This window comes from Acanthopagrus latus, chromosome 12 (genome assembly GCF_904848185.1).
Source record: "Acanthopagrus latus isolate v.2019 chromosome 12, fAcaLat1.1, whole genome shotgun sequence".
Classification (NCBI taxonomy): Eukaryota; Metazoa; Chordata; class Actinopteri; order Spariformes; family Sparidae; genus Acanthopagrus; species Acanthopagrus latus.
Window position 1 is genome coordinate 27,905 of NC_051050.1, and position 20,660 is coordinate 48,564.

At 43.3% G+C, this 20,660-nt stretch overlaps 1 long non-coding RNA gene across 1 annotated transcript; it reads left to right on the forward strand.

The window, feature by feature from the left end:
- The first annotated feature begins 14,848 nt into the window (after positions 1 to 14,848).
- Positions 14,849 to 16,860, forward strand: LOC119030195. Its single transcript, XR_005078200.1, has 3 exons — positions 14,849 to 16,053; positions 16,193 to 16,345; positions 16,433 to 16,860. It is a non-coding gene; the product is annotated as an uncharacterized LOC119030195 (long non-coding RNA).
- Positions 16,861 to 20,660: the final 3,800 nt, after the last annotated feature.

Here is a 20,660-nt window from a genome sequence, read left to right on the forward strand (position 1 = left end):
TTTGCCTTGGTTGAAGTGACGTCAGGTATTCTTGACGCCAGCGTTTCCAGAATGCATCGGCCAGAGCCTGGACCTGCTTCCACTGCTTGCTGTAGAGGTCTTTGAGGTCGTGCTCTCCTGGAGGTGGTGACACTGGGCTGATCTTCTGTGTTAGGAGCATAGCAGGTGTCAGAACAGTGGGCATGTCTGGATCAGAAGAGACAGGAACTAGAGGTCTGGCGTTCATGATGGCCATAACTTCGGACATGAGCGTAACCAGAACCTCATGAGTCAGGTGGAGTGTTTTTGTCTTGAGCAGCAGAGCATCCAATATTCTGCGGGCGACACCTATCATCCGCTCCCACACTCCTCCCATGTGTGAGGAGTGGGGAGGGTTGAATGTCCATGTGCTGCCTTGATCTTGAAGATAAGTTCTCAGTTCGGGGTCGTCAGAGTTTATCTTGAGCTCCTTGCATGCACCGACAAAGTTTGTTCCCCGGTCAGAACGGAAGAAGTGAACTGGGCCACGGACAGCTGTGAATCTTCTTAATGCGTTTACAAAGCTTGAGGATGACATAGATTCCAGCACTTCAATGTGCACGGCTCTTGAGACTAAGCAGGTGAACAGAACTGCCCAGCGTTTATTCTCTGCAATGCCACCTCGAGTTCGCCTGGCGCTGATGGTCCATGGGCCAAACACGTCAACTCCTACATTTGTGAACGGAGGACCTGGGTTGAGTCGTTCAGCAGGTAAGTTTGACATTTTTTGTTCTTCCATTTTTCCTCTTAGCTTATTGCAAATCACACATTTGTGTATGATGTTTGACACCAGCCTTTTGCCTCCAATCAGCCACAGACCAGCGGAACGGACGGCACCTTCTGTCAGATGCCTTCCCTGGTGTGCGACCTGTTCATGGTGATGCCTCACCAATAAGGTAGCCACGTGGTGCTTCTTGGGGACAATGATCGGGTGTTTCTCTTCCCAGGGTATGTCAGCCAAAGGGATGCGCCCTCCAACTCTCAGCAGGCCATCCGCATCCACGATAGGATTCAGCTTTCTCAAAGGACTGGCTTTGGGGATGACATCACCTCTGGAAAGACATTTAATCTCTTCTGCAAATGCATCATGTTGAGCATTTCTTAGTATGACTAGTTTTGCTTGTGTCTGTGCATCTGTCTCGCTGTTCGGACTTTTCATGCAGGACCTCACCTTGAGAATGAGCTTGGCAATAGCCCTGCTGAGTGTCCTCCAGCTGGAGAAGCGTTCCAGTCGGTGAGACCCCAACTCACTTTCAGAGGCATTGGTGGTGAAAGCTGTAACCTGCTGTGGGCGTATATCTACGTCTGCATCCGGGTGTATAAGCTCAAACGTCTCTGGCTGTGAGGAGGTGTCTCGCGACAAGAAAGATGGGCCTGTGAGCCAGTTGGTGTCTTTTAACACAGCTGCTGGCACCGAGCGGGTCCCATGATCTGCCGGATTATGTTCTGTGCTGACAAAGTGCCACTGTTCAGGGCTCGTAGACTTCCTGATGCGAGCAACTCTGTTGGCTACATATACATAAAATCTTCTGCTTGTGTTATGAATGTAGCCCAGAACAATTCGGCTGTCTGTATAGAATGTGATCTTGTGAACATCTATGTCCAATTCGTCAGTGATCAAGTCTGCCATTTCAGTGGCCAAGACGGCGGCACAAAGTTCCAGTCGTGGAATTGTGTGTGGAGGATGTGGGGCTAACTTTGACTTGCCCATGACAAAGCCAATGTGACTGTTTCCCTCCATGTCTGTTACTTTGAGGTAGGCCACTGCTGATATGGCCATAGTGGATGCGTCAGAGAAGACGCAGAGCTCTCTGTGTCTTGCGAAGCGTAGTGAGACGGCTACATAGGGTCTGTCTATCTGAAGCTGCTCAAGCTCACAGAGCGAGTCAGTCCACAGTCTCCACTGTTCTTCCTTTGGCGCTGGTAGAGGATCGTCCCATTCAGCTTGTTCAGTGGACAGCTCTCTGACCAAGGCCTTCCCCTGGATGGTTACAGGTGACACGTATCCCAGAGGATCATAAAGGCCATTGACAGTAGACAAGATTCCTCTTCTAGTGAATGGCTTCTGGTCTCTGGATACGCGGAAGGTGAAAGTGTCAGACTGTAGGTTCCAGGTAAGTCCTAGACTACGCTGTAGTGGCAAGGGGTCTACAGTAAGTTCCAAGTTCACTAGATTTTTGGCCCTCTCTTCAGGGGGAAAGGCGTCCATCACAGCACGGCTGTTGGATGCTATTTTGTGCAGCTTAATGCTTGACTCTGCTAACATTTCCTTTGTTCTCTGCAGGACAGAGATGGCTTCGTCTTCAGTGGGAAAAGAGGAAAGCCCATCGTCGACATAGAAATTTCTCATGACGAACTGTTTCGTTTCAGCACCGTGTTCTTTCTCACCTTGCATGGCTGCTTTTCTCAGGCCATAGATGGCTACCGCAGGGGAGGGAGAGTTCCCAAAGACATGCACTTTCATGCGGTACTCAGTGATCTGCTTGTTTGGGTCGTTATCCTCAAACCACAAGAATCTCAGAAAATCGCGATGTTCTTCCTGGACGACGAAGCAGTAAAACATCTGCTGAATATCCGCTGTCACAGCTATGGGCTCTCTGCGGAAGCGCATCAGGACTCCGAGTAAAGTATTGTTCATGTCAGGCCCTCGCAGAAGTACGTCATTAAGAGAAATGCCTTCGTGCTTGGCGCTAGAGTCGAACACCACACGGATCTGGTCTCTTTTCTGTGGGTGATAGACACCGAAGATCGGTAAGTACCAGCGTTCTTGTTGTGGTGTCAACGCAGGAGCAGGCTCTGCTTGATCTGCATCAAACATCGCTTGCATGAATTTGAAGAAGTGTTCCTTCATGCCTTGTTTCTTTTCCAGCATGCGGCGCAGGGATGTGAGACGGTTGATGGCGTGTTGCATATTGTTGGGCAGACGCGGCCTGTTTGGCCTGAAAGGCAGAGGTGCTACCCAGCAGTTTGCTTCATCCATGTAAACCTCTCTGTCCATAAGATCAAGGAATAGTTCATCTTCAATAGACATGCCAAGCTTGTTATCATGCTGTGTTCTCTGAAACACATTTCTGCTTAAGCTCTCCACCTCGTCACTGTGACTGAATGCAGAGACACTTGGGAAGCTGTGGGGAGGCTCACGGCTGTCAATCTTCTCTTTCACCACTAGGCTGCTGGTGCATGGGCTGAGGATGGAGTGACGCCCACTTGCCAGCACACTGGTTCTAAAGACGCTGACACTGTTTGGCCTGTGAGCTCTTCCCAGGCACACATCTCCGATGATCACCCATCCAAGATCGAGCCGCTGGGCAAACGGTGCGCTTTGAGGGCCATTACACTGTTCTCGTACCTTGTGCACCTGAATCAAGTCTCGTCCGAGGAGGAGCAGGGTAGACGCATCTGGGTCTACAGCTGGGATTTTCTCCACCAGGTGCTGAAGGTGAGGATGATGTCTGGCTACCTCTGGCGATGGTATTTCGGACCTGTCGTCTGGCAGCATGTCGCATTCGATCAAGGTAGGCAGGGGAATTTGTGTGTTGCCATCTAGCGATTCCACAATGAAGTTGCTGGCGCGTCGCCCTGCAGTCTCGAACACCCCTGAGCATGTTTTTAGAGTGTACGTTGATCCTTCTCCAGTAATGCCGAAGTGCTCAAAGAACTCTGTTCTGCCCAGTGACTTGTTGCTTTGCTCATCGAGAACTGCATATGTCTTCATAGCTCTGTCTCTTTGTCCTGCAGGATACACAAGCACAAGACAGATTTTGGAGCATGACTTTGAAGCGTGAACACTGCCACAGACCTTTGTGCATTTGGGATTCACTGATGGGGTAGCCTCAGCTTCCTGTCGCTGCTCCCCGCCATGGTCTGTGCTAGCCTGCTGGACATCAACTTTCCATGGGGCAGGCCCCGGATGCAGCGCTGAGAGATGTTTGTCGCTGTTGCACTCTTTGCACTGTACAGGCTTGTCACAGTCTCTAGCAACGTGGGTAGATGACGCACAACACTTGAAACAGATGCGTTTTTCCTTTAGATATGCTTTTCTTTCATCCAGTGTTTTGTTTCTAAAGCCGCGGCACTTTCTCAGTGGATGAGGCTTGTTATGAAGAGGGCACTGCCTGTCAGGATTATCATCAGGTTGGGTTGCTGTGGTACCGCCACTGTCGTTGCTCTCCGCTGAGACTTCAGTTTTTCTCACAGCGACTGATGTTCTCACCTGGTTGCTGGCTATGCCACTCTTTTCTGTCTTGGCTCCACACCATGATCCTGTTATGCTGGTGAAGCTGGGGTCATTGCGTGTCTTTGCTTCTTCACAGATGAAGTTCACGAAGACTGAGAACGGTGGATATGGCACTCTGTGTTGTTCTTTGAAATGTGATCCAACAGTAATCCACTTCTCTTGTAGGTTGTGCGGTAGTTTCTGGACTATGGGGCTGACACCCCGGGAGGTGTTGAGATACGAGAGACCAGGTAAGTAACCATCTGTCTTGGCTGCTTCAAGCTCCATGAGAATGTCTCCAAGTTCTCTCAGCTTGTGGTTGTCCTTGACAGAGATTTTGGGGAAATCTTCAACTTTTTTAAGAAGAGCGTTCTCGATCACCTCCGGAGAGCCATAAACATCCTCCAGTCTCTGCCACAACATCCTGAGGCCTGAAGGTGGATTGTGAATGTGTACAGCTCGGATTCTTTTAGCTTGCTCAGACGACGATGGCCCAAGCCACTTGCACAGTAGATCAAGTTCCTCTCTGGCAGAGAGCTTTAAGTCATCAGTTGAACTGAGAAAAGATGCCTTCCAGGCCCAATAGTTCTCTGGTCTGTCATCAAACTTCAGCAGGCCTGAACTCACCAACTCGCGTCGCATCAGATACTTCCCTAAGTCAGCCGAAGCCACTGCACTGGATGGGCTAGTGTTGTACATAGGGAGTGAATGCGTTTGGTATGGCTGGTGAGGCTTGTATTCATTGCTGGAATAGCCCATGTTATGAGGAAGTTCCCTGTAGCTGCATGGCGTCTTCCGCGCAGTGCTAGTTTGCTGTTGTGAAGCCCAGGTAGCTTGTCTTTGGGACGAGTGATGTGGGGCCAATTCAATAAACTCATGTTCACTGATTTCACTTGATGGTATATCACCTTGATTCCTACAGCTCTGAACACCGTTGTCCATGGTTGGCTGGCGCACTGGTGAATGTGAGGTCATAGGTGGCTTTGCATCAGGAGGTGAGGCTGTGAGTGAGTTTACTGTGCCGGCTGTTACACTCTGAAGGGACAGGTGACCTGGCTGTTGAATAGGCATTTGCACTGTTGCATTTTCACTACGTAGTTCAATAGGGTTCTGAGGTAACATTATGTGTTTTCTTTGCTGAGGTGGGCTCGCCTGTTCATATTCATTAGCAGCAGCCTCTAGTATTTCAGCCTCTGCTTGTGCGGCTGCAGCCGCCTTTTCTACTCTCAGTTCATGTAAGTTAGCTTGTATTATCGCTTGCTGCTTTAACATCTCTGCCTCTTGTCTAGCAAACGCCAGCTCAGCGCGCGTGGCTTCAGCTTTAGCCCGTGCTTTCAAGGCGAGAGAACTAGCTACTGACAGTCTGCTGGATCGTGAGCAACTTGATACTTGCGAACGTGTTTCCAGTTCATCCAAATCCACTTCTTCGTTATTCTGCGTCATGGTTATTCGGTTTATTTTCTTCTACTCACAGGTTGGAGGATCGCTGGCCGTTGGAAGAGTTGCCTTTTTACTATTCTGCCCCTGCTCGTGTGTGTTGATGTGAGGCTACAAGCTCGGCAGATAGCTAACAGGTTCCCAAGAAAAGTCGGATGCCGGAATTATCTTCAGACCTTTTACTTAAGATGCACTGTAAAACTGCAACCAAACATACAAAATATGCCTTAGTTACATTCGTTTCTCAAGGATATTTGCATGAGATAACACACTGAAAGTAGTAGAAAATAAAGTGTTAGCTTAATGCTAACGTCTATGGGAAATCCCATTACAGAGCTAACGGTTAGCAATTCCACAGCTAACTAAAGATATGAAACGTAATTTCGGTTTTTAACTATGGTTTTCGTCATAGATATTCTCATTTTATATTTATACAGCAGCTGAACAGAAATTTACTTACAGGCAAATGTCTTCTTGGCCATAAACATTGAAAAGGAAAAAACCTTACTGCTTTGCTTTCTCATACAAAATGAACTGCCTACGGCAAACCCAACGGTACAAAATTAAGCGCTACTATGACACATTTTGGCCACTAGAGGTCTCCCTTACCCCATATTAACAACAAACATCACAAGTTGGCTTTTTCCTTGGCCCTGAGTCCATTGGGGATCAAGGAGGCAGAGCTAGTCTCTGCTGACTTTGGTCTTCCGGTCCTCTGTGGTAGCCGGGAGAGCTCTGCTCTGGCGGGGTTTCTCCAGGACATTGCTGGGGTGGACTTTGGGGCTGGGATGGAGCTGGCTCTCTGGTCCTGCCTGCTTAGCAACAGCTGTGTTGTGTGATTTTTAAGGGGATGCTACGGGACATTCTGGGCGAGTAACAATGAAACTTGGCTGGTTGCATTTGGGAGCCCCCCCAAATTAAGGCTTTAGGGTTTATCTTACCTGTCCTGGTTGTTTTTTGGCTTTCTATCTTTGCCTGGCTCTCCCCTCTCATGCTCTCTCTCCCTTTCTGTCCATCAGATTTGAGATTTTGGCTTTTGTATTTTGGCTTGAGATACAAGTTTGAGATACAGATTTGAGATACAGGATACAGGCTTGACACGGAAAGGCTTGACATTGAAAGGCTTGACACCGAAAGGCTTGACATTGAAAGGCTTGACATTGAAAGGCTTGACACTGAAAGGCTTGACATTTTGACTTGACACTTTTTGGACAAGTTTTACGAGCACATTGTCAGAGCAGGTTACCGCCACCTTATTGACCTGATTTGATTTGAACTACAACATTGATCAGCTTTTGACAAGCATTAACCGGCATTTGGTTTGAAGTGCTTACAGTAATTCTAATTAATTAATTGATTTGAACATTGATAAATTGTCAGAAGATTTTGGAAAACAATATACATAAACATTTGGAGTGATAATCCATATTTATACTAGAAAATTTAAAACAAAGTGAGGTGTTTTTTCATTTTTCAAAGGTTGGTGTTTACTGAACAACTGGGAATAAGTGTAAAGGTAAAACCATATCGTACAGTGTATTTGTTGTCTCTGACTCGCATCTAATTTTACCTCATCTTTAGTTCTGGTCATATATGAATCAGTAAGTGTTTTGTTGTTGTTTAAAGCTATATACTCTAATAAAGAAGCCATCAGTTTGAAGAAGCTGTGATTGATTCTGAAATTTAAAAATAAAGCTGAATACATTTAATTTGTTAAGAAATAAGGTTTGGATTGCTGTCACTGAAAGGTATAGTACTGAAAGCATACAGTTTGGCTGTTGTCAGTTGAATACCACATTTGAGCATTATTACATTTCTCTTGATAGTGCTTTAAGGCTTTGAATAAACAGTAAAACAAATAAAATAAACTTGAATTGAAGACACTTTTAGGCCATTTTCACAGGCTAATAAAGGGTTTTCCGAAATTGTTTTGAATCTACAACAATGCCTAGGAAAAGTAAGAAGTCCCAAGCTGCATGCATGCGTTGGCAGAGATCAGGTGAGATGCGTTGTGCTACAGCAAGTGAACAGGAAGAAGGTGTTGGTCCCCAGATCAGTGGAGAGGTCATGACGTCTGCAGCATCCCATGTTCCAAGTGCCAACCAGGGAGATCATAATGATGCACTGAGCTCACCACACATTTCTTATGCTGACATTGTAAAGATGACACTTCACAGTAATGATCCAGGTGTAACAGCTACTTCCAATGCTAACCAGGTAATCCATTCAGGTGATGTGCCTTTGCCAGAGGTATGTTATGATGACATGGTAAGAACAACACTGCAAGGTAATGAACTGAGTTTGGCAGCTACTTCCAATGGTAACCAGGTAAACCATTCAGGTGATGTGCCTTTGCCGCAGGTCTCTTATGCCAACATGGTAAAGAGGGGATGTCACAGTCATGATCACAGTGAAAAAGTTGGCTCCTATACTGTAAGCTATTCAGGTGATGTGCACCAGATCCCAGAATCTGACATTGTAGAGGCAGAGCTCAGTGTAGCAGGTCCATCCAATGCAGACTATGTGAACCTCACAGAACAGCCGTCTGAAAAACATGTCTGTGCATCACGCAGCCAGGCCTCCCTCAAGTATGGCAAATTCAGGAACCAGCAGTGTACATGTAACTCTTTGACCTTTCTTGCATTTCTCTATGAGAATGAAAACATCACCAGAGCAGACCTTGACCTTGTTTTGGATAAAGGTAACATGTTGTATAAAGAAGCCAGGAAAAGGTTCCCTGTTCACAGCCATTTGACCACTGATGAGCTACCTGATAAAGTTTGTACACACAGGCACAGACTTCATGTAGACATGAAAATACTTTCCAAATATGGGACGTTTGGCGAACCTTTACCCGGAGGCGTAGATGACTTTCTGGACTTAGAGGCAGGACTGAGCTGTTTGTTAACAGAGGTCCAATATGCACTGCTGATGATGAGGTCGTTGGGTATTGCAGTATTCAGAACCAACTCAGGCAGATATGGTTTCTTTGATCCACACTCCAGAAGAGCTAAAGGTTTGCCTGTGTCCCTGGGTTCGGTCATGGCTGGTACAGCTGTCATGCTGACATTCACACATCTCAGTGACATGATTGACAGGCTCATGAAGCAACACAAGATGATGGACACACATTCCTCCTCTACATATGAGTTGAAGCCTGTGGAGTTTTACAGTGTGGACACAACAAACCAGACATGCAGTGTCCACCCACAACTCAGACTGCTGCTCTATCAACTGCTGTGCTGGAAGATGCTCTTCAGAAGGAGTCAAGCCTGAGTGCTCCCAGGTTAACCACTTTCGTTACTGATGTCTGCAATAACACTGTTCATGAAGCATGCACTGACATGGAGACTGAACCAGAGCCATTGAGCCAATTCACTTTGAATTCTGACACATCACATGATGCTCCTCAAAATGAATCAAACTCTCCTGTGCCAGTAATTGATACAGTGGTGAATGATAGTGCCTTACGTGACATCTCGAAAATTAGCAAGAAGAAAATATAAGAGGAGACTTTTGGCCTCTGGAAAGGTATCTCAAAGAAAGGAGAATCAAAAGATGAAAGAAAAGGAAAAGTATGCTTCTGACAAAACTTTCAGAGCAAAGACAAAATCTTCTGCAAACCAGCAAAATTCTGATGAAGAACGCAGACAAAGAAAACAAGCAAGTTTCAGAAACTCTTATCGAAAGAAATCTGAATTACGCCAAAAGAAGAGAAATAAGATAACAACTGCATATAGAGAAGATCCTACATTCAGTCAGAAACTAAGAGACTACGTAACTTTCAAGTACAGGCAAAATTCTGATTTCAGAGAGAAACAAAGATGCAACATGAGGAATCTGTACAGGCACAATTCTGATTTCAGAGAAAAACAAAGATGTAACAAGAGGTACCAGTACAGGCACAATTCTGATTTCAGACAAAACCAAAGACAACTAATGAGACAACGAATGTGTGAGAGGCATGAAAAAAATCTTGCATTTAGGAGTATGCATAAGATGAGATGTGAGATGAAGCTAACAAGGAAATACAGACAAATACATAGACAAGCACGTGAGACTGACAGAAAGGCTGAAAATCCCTTGATCAATGAGGCCATATCTGTTTTCAGATCACAAATAAAGGCTGGTCCCACTTTTTGTTGCACAGTGTGTCATAAGGCTTCATTTCCAAACCAAATTCAACACTGCACAAGGTCAAATTACGTGAAAAATCTAGATGTGGTTGAAGCATGCCTGACTGGAAAGTATGTTCATATTTGTGATGATAACTGCAGAAATGAACAGTGCAAAGTGCCTGATGAGAGAAAGACAGAGTGGATTTGTCACACCTGCCATAGTCATCTTAAAAAAGGAGCCATGCCTAGCCTTGCTGTAGCTAACAACTTGGAGCTTACTAACATTCCACCTGAACTGTGTGATCTCAACATATTGGAAAGACATCTAATCGCCAAGTGCATAACATTTGCAAAAATTATTCCTCTTCCTAAAGGACGACAGCAGTGTATTCGAGGGAATGTTGTCTGTGTTCCATCTCAGATTGAGGAAACTGTTAACTCTCTGCCAAGACTGAGAAGTGAGTCTCAGGTCCTGAGAGTTAAACTGAAGAGGCGGTTGTGTTACAGAGGTCATCAGCTGTTCCAGACTGTTACCTGGTCTAAACTGGTTCAAGCACTGAATAAACTCAAACACATTCACCCAGAGTATAAGGACATTACTATCAGAGATGAGGCTGAGCTGTGTGACCCAACACTTCCTGATGAGGATGATGATGATGATTGTGATGAGGTTAATGTGACCATGGAGGATGTTGATTATGATGAAGATGATTTAATGGAAATTGCCATGTGTGAGGCAGAAAATGGTCCTGAAAATGAAGTGGATGGCAATGAAAAGATAATTTGTGATGACAGCCAACCAAAGGAGCAGAATGATGATCCAATACAAGAAGGTGACATTCCAAATGGTGGTCTTGCTCTAGAGTCATGCCTTCAGCCACGCGATGTTTCAGAGGACATATTGTGTTTTAGTGAAGGAATCTACTCTGTTGCTCCTGCAGAAGGAAATAGTCCCGTCCGCTTTTTCAAAACTCCTAAACTTGAGGCCATGGCTTTCCCTGTTCAGTTCCCCACTGGTCAAAATACACTGGATGAACAGAGACTAATCAAACTAACACCTAGTGGTTATTTCAAAACCAGGCTTCTAGGTGTTGATGATCGCTTTGCCAGAGACACAAACACATTTGTTCTTTGCACAATTCGTGAGTGAAATACACTTGGCCATATCCAGCATGACAATTCAACTACGTAAAGGAAAACCTTTCACCAGAGATGGACGCAAAATAACATCAGGAATGTTGCAAGACAAACGAGAGGTTGAACGACTGGTGAGAAATAAAGATGCAGTCAGATTCATGCAGCCACTCAGAGGGACACCTACCTATTGGGAGAAAACTACGAGAGATCTGTTTGCCATGATAAGACAGCTCGGAAGTCCTACTTTCTTTTGTGCGTTTTCTGCAGCAGAAATGTGTTGGCCTGAGGTGATTGAAGCAATAAAATGTCAGCAGGGTGAGGAAGTTGATTTTGATGAACTCGACTGGTCCACAAAGTGTGACATATTGAGAAGCAATCCTGTGACTACAATGCGCATGTTTGATAAGCGTGTTGAGGCCTTATACAGAGATTTGATCTTGTCGCCTGCACAACCTCTTGGCAAAGTTGTTGATTACTTTTACCGTGTTGAGTTTCAGCACAGAGGAAGCCCACACATACATTGCCTGCTATGGGTAGAAGGAGCTCCTATTTTTGAGGAGGACGATGATCGAACTATCTGTGACTTTGTGAACAAATATATCAGTGCACAGCTACCTGACCCAGTTACACAACCTGACCTGTACCAGAAAGTCACAGAAGTGCAGATGCACAGCAAAAATCACACACGGACATGTTTCAGAAGTGCTAGCTCTGGATGTTGTTTTGGTTTTCCCCAACCACCTTCCAGAAGGACAATGATAACAAGACCTGGAGATAAAGATGATCCAGAAAAACTGGCAGAAGCAAAACAAAAGCTCACACCACTGAACCTGCTGCTGAATGAACCTGAAACTGCCTCTTTGAGTTTAGACCAGCTCCTAGCTCGATGTGATTTAACACTTAACGAGTATGAGAAATGTCTGCACATGATGAAACAATCAAATGCTGTGATACTGAGGCGTGACCCAAAAGACTGCTGGGTAAATCCATATAACGCAACTCTACTTTCTGCCTGGGATGCAAATATTGATGTTCAGTTCATACTGAATTATTACAGCTTGATAAACTACATCTGCACATATATTTGCAAAAGTGAAAACTCTGTCAGTGAGTATCTTAAAACGCTTATTGAAAACTCCAATCGAGAAAATGTCAGTGAGTGTGATGAAATGAGGGAAATCATGCAGGCCTATTCCAAAAAGAGAGAGGTCAGTGCCCAGGAGTGTGTCACTCGTGCGTATGGTATCAAAATGAAAAAGTGTTCACGTGGTGTCGTATTCATACCGACAGATGACAACCCAGTGAAAATGAGTCGCCCCATGTCAGACCTGGAAAACACAACATCAGAAAGTGTACATGTGTGGATGACATCTTTGACAGACAAGTACAAAGCCAGGCCTGAAACACCTGAGTTTGAGGAGATGTGTATGGCAGACTTTGCCTCAACTTGTAGATCTGTGTATGGCCAACAGACCAAAGGTAAAAAGGTTTTTCCTCTGCTGAATGACATGGGATATGTTCAAAGGAGAGAAACTGATAAGCCTGCTGTCATCAGATTTCACCGCACATCACAGGAAAAACATCCTGAGCAGTTTTATGGCACATTACTGAAACTGTACGTTCCTTACCGGTCAGACGATGAGCTGAAACCTCCATTTTTACGCACATATGAGTCATTCTATGAAAGAGGCTCTGTACAACTACCAGGTGCTAACCGTCCAGAGTCTGTGAAACGCATTGTGAAGCGAAACAGAGAAAAATATGAAAAAAAAACAGTGAAGAAATTGAGAGTGCAATTGAGGAGTTTGAACAGAACAGAGGTGTGATTGATGAATGGTGTAATCTGGCACCTGAATCTGAAGTAGTGAGGTTGGAGTGTATTGAAGAACTGGAAGCAAGAGCGCCAGATCATGAAAATGTACAGGAAGATGTCCCAGACTATGCAAAGCAGGCTAATGCTGCAACAGAAGCCAGAGCCTGAACCATAAACAGACATGTGTGTTCCATGCAGTCAGAGACTGGTGCATAAAGCGTGTTTGTGGCCTCCATCCTGAGCAATTCTTCTTTTACATAAACGGTGGTGCTGGAACAGGAAAGTCACATCTCATAAAATGCATCTACTCAGAAGCATCTAAGATACTGTGCAAACTGCCGAGACGTGCTGAGGAGGCTGACATATCAAACCCCACTGTCCTGTTGACTGCTTTCACTGGAACCGCAGCCTTTAATATATCAGGTTCAACACTGCACTCTCTGCTCAAGCTGCCCAGAAGCCTAAAACCTCCATTTCAAGGACTTGGTAATAAACTGGATGAGGTCAGATCAGATCTGTTAAATGCTGAAATCATCGTCATTGATGAAGTGTCCATGGTGTCAAAGCCACTTTTTGCATATGTTGATGCCAGATTGAAACAGATTAAAGGCAGTCAAAAACCATTTGGAGGGATGTCAGTTATTGCTGTTGGAGACTTCTATCAGCTACCACCAGTGAGACACAGTAAACCTCTCTGCGTCCAAGAGCCTTTACAAATAGACCTGTGGAGACATTTTAAGATGGTCACACTGACTGAGATCATGCGGCAGAAAGATGATGTGGTCTTTGCAGAGATGTTGAACAGGATCTGTGTGAAAGACAAGTCAGATGAGTTGTCAGAAGCAGACAGAGCTATGTTGTCACAAACCGTAACTGAACCAGAACTTTGTCCAAAGGATGTCCTGCACATTTTTGCAACAAACAAACAAGTCAATTCACACAACTCTGCAACATTAGCTCTGCTCCATTCAGATATCACTACCATTGATGCAGATGACTATAAAAAGGACCCACAGAGTGGCAGAATGGCACGACAAGCTGAACCATTAAAAGGAGGCAAAAACGATTTACCAGACTCACTTACTGTTGCTGAAGGTGCTCATGTCATGCTCACCAGAAACATTGATGTCTCTCAGGGATTAGTGAATGGATCCTTTTGCACGTTAGAAAGGATAATTACCTCTGAACAAAGTGGTTTTGCACATGTCACTATGCTTGGGCTCAAGATGGATGATGAAACAGCCGGAAGGAGTTACCCCAATAGAGCACCTGGAGGACCTGATAATCTTGTGTACATTGACAGAGCGGAGGAGGATATGAAACAGAAAGGAGTGGTATGCAGACAGTTTCCCATTAAACTTGCCTTTGCTTGCACAATACATAAGGTTGAAGGTATGACAAAGACATCAGCTGTAATCTCACTGAAACATATATTTGAACCTGGCATGGCTTACGTAGCTATCAGTAGAGTGACCTCTCTCAGTGGACTGTACATGCTGGATATAAATGAGACCAAAATCTATGCCAATCAGGAAGTCACTGCAGCCTTAGACACCATGACACATGTCAACTTGGACAACATGATGCCTCTTCTACATTTCAGACAAACTTTGAGCAGACATGACACTCTGACCATTGTTCACCACAACACAGAAGGACTGCCATCACATGTGAATGACATCAAGAGCCATCATGAACTGTGTCTTGCAGATGTTCTGTGTCTCACTGAAACTCACCTACAACGCTCCTTTGTTGCAGAAAGCCTCCATTTAGAGGACTACAATATGTTCAAGCGCAACAGACACATGTCGTACACAAACCTCCCACAAATGGCAAACAGAGGTGGTGGCGGAGTTGCTGTTTATGTGAAAAACAACTTTCAGGGTAGGGTTAGGGTTAGCGTGAAAACCAGTATCTACACAATGTGACTGATCTTGAGTTTGCGGCTCTGAAGGTTGAAGCCCCTGTGAGTGCACTGATTGCAGCTGTAAGCCTTTTGGATTCACTGGAGATAATGGATTGCCACCCCATCATTGTCTGTGGTGATTTCAATGAGAATCTCTTATGCAACGGAAGTATGCCAATACTGCAACTGTTTCGGTCGAGGGGATATGCCCAACTGATCACTGCTGCAACCACTGAGAAGAACACATTGCTGGACCTCATTTTCATCTCTCAACCACAGCACTGTCTCACTTCAGGTGTCATGAAAACATACTACAGTTATCACAATCCTGTGTACTGTGTAATCTGCTGCAGCAGTTCATAAAGAAATCTGGTGAGTCTTAACAACATTAAAAAAAATACTAAGAATTTGTGACTAAACTAATGCTTTTTGTTGCAGGAATGAAGGAAATTGTTTAATACCATTATGTGTGGAAAGGAATAATATGTTGGGGTTTTTTTGCAGTCACATGTCACAAAACACACACATCTTAAAGTGACAATGGTAAAATCTAAAAGTTGAGTTGGGGTATCCTCTTTGCAGCCTGGCTTCACAACCTTGCTGGCTGCCTCAGTCTCTCTAAGACTGTGTGGGAGGGAGGGTGGACCAAGAGGATACACTGCTCAACAATTGATATGAATGTTGTAATGTGTCTAAGAGAAATTGACTTGCAAGGACATATGTTGCTGAGAGTATTATGAACAGCAAATCTCCAATCTGTTTCAAAATTAAATCCTTGGTTAGAAAAAGAACTAATAAAGAATAACACACGGCAGCATAGCAGGTAAAGGTCATGGGAATAGCAGGTAAGGGCCATCAGAAATAATCAAAAAGGCTTAATTGGTAATTGATAACGATGATGTAATGGACCATATTCGCAGCACATTTTGGCCTGTACATTTGTCAGGGTGGGTCTGGGTCAGGGTTGACAAATGTACAGGCCAAAACTATTTCAGCAGCTGTATACAGCTGCCAACATTTACTGTAGCAAAAATACATCAGAAAGAATGTGTTTCCAATGTAACACACACTTTCTGATGTACTACCATCTACCAGTTGAAACCCCACATTCCCACCAAATTTCCCACTACACTCTCTAGCAGTGTGGGTGGCGTTCCCAGATATTCTAAATTATGCAAGTTTACTGTCCCCCGGATGGGAGACACAGTGCTCCTCTGTGAGAACACCAGTCCACCTTGGTCCTATATTCTTCAATACTGTGAGGATCAACTCATGACCATCAACAACATGGTGCCACAGACGAGGCAGCTGCACCGACTTAACCGTCAGTCGACAATGGAGCCATCACTGCTGGATCACAAAGACATGTGCTTCTCCTGTCAGTGCAAAGATTTCTCCTAAGCATAAGGTAGGCCATTAAGGGTTTATTTTTGAACAAACATTCTTGTATGTACTTTGATAATATTGTCCATGTATCTTCATTTTTTGTAGCTTTTGACTTTAAAGTTACAGTTGGGAGTGTATTTTGAATGAAGTTTTTTCTTCAGGTCTGCTTCCGTTGTGATCCAACCACTCCACAGCTGAGACCTCCAGGCTGTCCAGAGAGCTAAAAATGCATAAGACATTCAGCCCTTCAAAACTTCTCTGTGTAAGGTGTCTCTGGAGGAAAAGTGGATTTCTGCCCTGCAGCAGTGTTCAAGGTAGTTGATTACTTTGTATGATGCAACTTTTGTGTATGTTTTGTCTCATGGTTTTCAGATTATAAACTTTGTGTTGTCTTTTCTCAGGACGAGCTCCATTCCCCGGCCTCTTAACGCCTCTGTGTTGGTGACGCTGTCCTCACGCCAAACGTGATCATATAATTGGAAGTAGCAGTTCTTCCAGCCATTGAACATGTCAAAGGTTGTGAACTCACACCCATTTACATCTTCACACTGACAGTGTGCTCTGTTGACAGCTGTGGTTTGTGGCAACAGTGAACAGACTGAACAAACAGCATCATGACAGAATCACTACTGAAGATTACACTACTGACCCATGGACCAAATGAACTAAATCTGAAGTATAGGACACCAGTTTAGTGTGTTTTGTTAATAATATTTATCTTATATGATTCATTGAATGTTTGTTTTTTTTACTTTGAATTTCATGACAACATGTTATTTTTTTTTATTTTTAACTTCATCCTTCCCTTTCCATCTTTACCTGTTGGCTATTCAACGGATGACACAGATAAATGGGAAAATCATATCCATTACATCAGGTGTAACTTGCATCTAAACTATTTATTTTATCTTATTATTATTTTTTTGTTTGTTTTCAAATAGTAATCATTAGTGTGGTGTTTCAGCTGGTAGGTATACTAAAGATTTTTCACCATTGTATACTTAGCTAATATAAACCCTTCTGAAAAGCAGTTATGGATAAGCCCAGTCCTGAGACTGTGCACTTAAAGCTGAGGGTGTGGTCTTGAGAACGTGCCAGACACATGGCTTGTCATTGTCTAATGATTTAATTGGGAAACAAACCTGGAGACCTGAAGTCACAAAAGTGACGTCAACTCCATGTTTTTCTGAGAAATCTGTAAAAAGTAAAGCTTGACTGGAGCTTGAAGCCATAAACTAAAGGGGCTGATTAGCCTAAGTCTAACTATGATGTGAAAAGCCTTTTATGGTAGAGTTGAACAATGTTTGAAATCAGTGATATTACAGTATCATCAGGCATGTAAAATGGTGTCATTGCGCAATCCTGTTGCTCAGTATGTACCCATTACTCCCTTTTCCCTCTAAAAAGAAAGCAAAAGGCAAACAAACAAAGAAAGAAAAGAACTCCAAAACAAGAGGTTGAGTGAGTAGTTACCGAAGAATGCATCGTGCCTGCACATGCCTGGTTCTACTGTGATAATATATACTTTGTTCAGCCTTAGAAAATATTTTGAAACCAATAACTGTTTGCCACTATGGATTCTGATTTAGAAAATGACTGCTTTCATGGAATTTGTATACGTTCTTTTATATTCTTCTTTTATTTGTGTCTTCGTAATTTGTTTTACTGCACTGTAAGAAATGGCTGTGAAATATGCAGTTATCTACTGTATTAAAGACAGTAACATTACTGTAAATAATTTCTACTGTAGAATATTGTAAATCTTACAGTAAATCCTTTTCTACATGTCAAAATCACAGTAGTCCAAGTATTACAGTAGAAACCACAGTGGATGAAGTGTTACTGTAAAATAAATCACAGTAGTCAGTATAGTACTGTAAATAGTAAAGTAAACTATTGTATTTTTCTTTTTCGTGTGTGTGTGTGTGTAATATACATAATATATTACACACACAATATAATATAAAAAAGTATCTCACAACAAAAACAATGATTCTCAGAATTTTGACTTTTGATGCAATATTTTTTTTTTAACTTTTTATTGGAATTTTGACCTTTCACATCATATTTATAACTTCTTATTTTGTAATTATGACTTTTAACTCATAACAACTCACCATGATTTTTATTTTGATCATGTTTTATCATTCTTTTTTCTTTCACTGATGGAAATGGGCCTTCTAGACAACAGCTAATTAACATGCACACTCGCCACCAATAGGAGGGGTGTGAATTGAAATCCCAATGCGCAATGCGACATCGAAATGACGTCTATTTAACGTAATTTTAAAATATAAAATAAATTCTATGGTTGATCATTACAATGAGAGGCAACAATGACTAGGTGGGTCCATGAGAGGATTCGAACTCGCGGTGGTGGTACTAGGGGCGGCGGCGCTAACCACTACCCCACCAAACACCTTAGCATGGCGCCAAAGTCAGCTGGTTATTTGGAAAATCGCATGAGAATACGTTGTTTCCAACGTAGGAAGTGCTGTGAATAGCCGCCGTGTGGATTTTACTGTCACAGTTTTGATGCTCTTTTTTCTGTTTTTTGGCAAACCAGTTAGCTGAAGGAAACAGCGCTCTGTGTCAAATCTAATGCATTACTACGTAAGTGTAACTCCTCCGGTATGCTATAATCGCCAGCGCTCCCGTCGGTCTTAACCCCTTCACACCCACCTTTGTTGGTAATTTTCACCTATTTAGCATACCCAAATGGAAAAGCTTATAACACAACAACTACAAGTCCCAGATGGATACTTCACTTGAAAGCTGAGAACCTCTAGTTTCTGAAAATGTGCTTACCTAGCATGTACCATACACACAACCTAAATGACATCAGTTCAAACATGGCTCTGAAACATTTTTTTTTCCTCGAAAAAAATAGGTCATTTTTGAATAACAATAACTTGGATGTGCTTTAGGTAAGGCATATGGCAATATACCACATACCTTCTACATCTTGTCAACTACACCTGGATGAAATTTTAGACTTCTAGGCCTAACCTTATGGGAGTTATGGAGTTTTTAGTTTGTGGTGTCACTGGCGTCCACAAACCTCTCCAAAATGTCTCCAAATGGCCAAATTGTGCCAAATGCTTTTACTCACTTCTGTGACACTGGGAACATTACTGAAGCATTTTGGTGACTATAAAGCCTTCCTCCATGATTCAAAACATAATTTTTTCACACATTCATTTGATGGGTGGTCGGAGGGGTTTCCACACACTTCTAGGTGGCCATACTGAGATATTGTCATGCGACAAGACACTACAGAATAGTAACCATAATACAAAAATGACATACTGAAGTGAATTTCAAACAAGGATTTTATTATCTTTCAATATACTAATACTGTATGTACGCAGCGGGGGAGGTAGCACTGGTGGATGCAGATGAGGATCGTTGGCACTTCTGATGACCGCCTTCAGCAGGAGAGGGGGTTGGGCGTCTGACTGCCTCACTTTCAGGATCCCAATCCACGTCACTTTCTTCAGACTGTGACCTACAAAACACAATGTAATGCACAAATGTTACCAAATATAATGAAAAAATATATAAATGCAATTCAATAGGGTGCTATTTACGTAGGAAACAAATAAAAACAGATATGATATTACATGTTACACAAAAACATCAGGAAAATAACCGTACATAAACAGAATAGTCGAATTGGGGGAATATTCCCAGTGTCTGGTCAGTCAAAAAGATCTAGTTCAATTAGCTTACAAGCTTGATAAAAAAAAAAAATTAAAAATCTAAATAAAAGGGAATTAGAGGCTCAAAGAGAATTACATAATAGAACAGAATTACAAGGATGACATAGCTTCGGTTGAGTAGTTGAGGCTAGCTAGGCTAATTAGCCCCTGGGGCCCTAACCATTTAGCGTCATTTATGAAATGCTAATGTATACTGTACTGTTCACTGTAAGCATAAGAACCCCTTCCCACTAACTTTAATTCAAATCTCACTCATGGCTAAATAAATAAATCAAACATCATCAAAGATAACGGTACTCACCGATCTAACATGTCGTCGAGGCCCTTAGCAAACATCTCCTCTCTCTCAGAGTCCTACTCACTGTCTACAGTTTCATCAGATGATGCCATGATCCATTCCAGGTCTTCTTCTCGGACATATTTAGTGTGTTTTGTGGATTTCGCCATTGTAAACTGTGAAAATTGCCGTCAAGAAAAATTTAAATGTCCGGTGCGAGTGCGTCTGCAGCGTAAAGTTAGCCCGCTAGCTGCCAGACGCAGCGATATTCCTCGGCTCGTACACAACGGACCTGGGCACGCCTACCATCATTGGAAAGGTAAAATAATTGGCTAGAAGCCTGAGTGATTGACATGTTGATAGCCAAAACGCTATGCCTGTACTAAGGCGGCAAAAAACAGTAAACAAAGCCGATTGGCCCTTTAAACAAGGAGCGCTCCATGTACTTCACGGGCTGTGCTGGGGTGAAAACTGAACAGAGAAAGATGGGGACACTTTTATTTTGTAGCCAGCAAAGTGATGAAAACAAGCATACCCAACAACACCATACAGGAACTAGAGAAAATAAAGATACGACCGGCGAAGTCTGGACTTTATTTGACAAACAAAGTTTGTAGACGGTAAACAAAT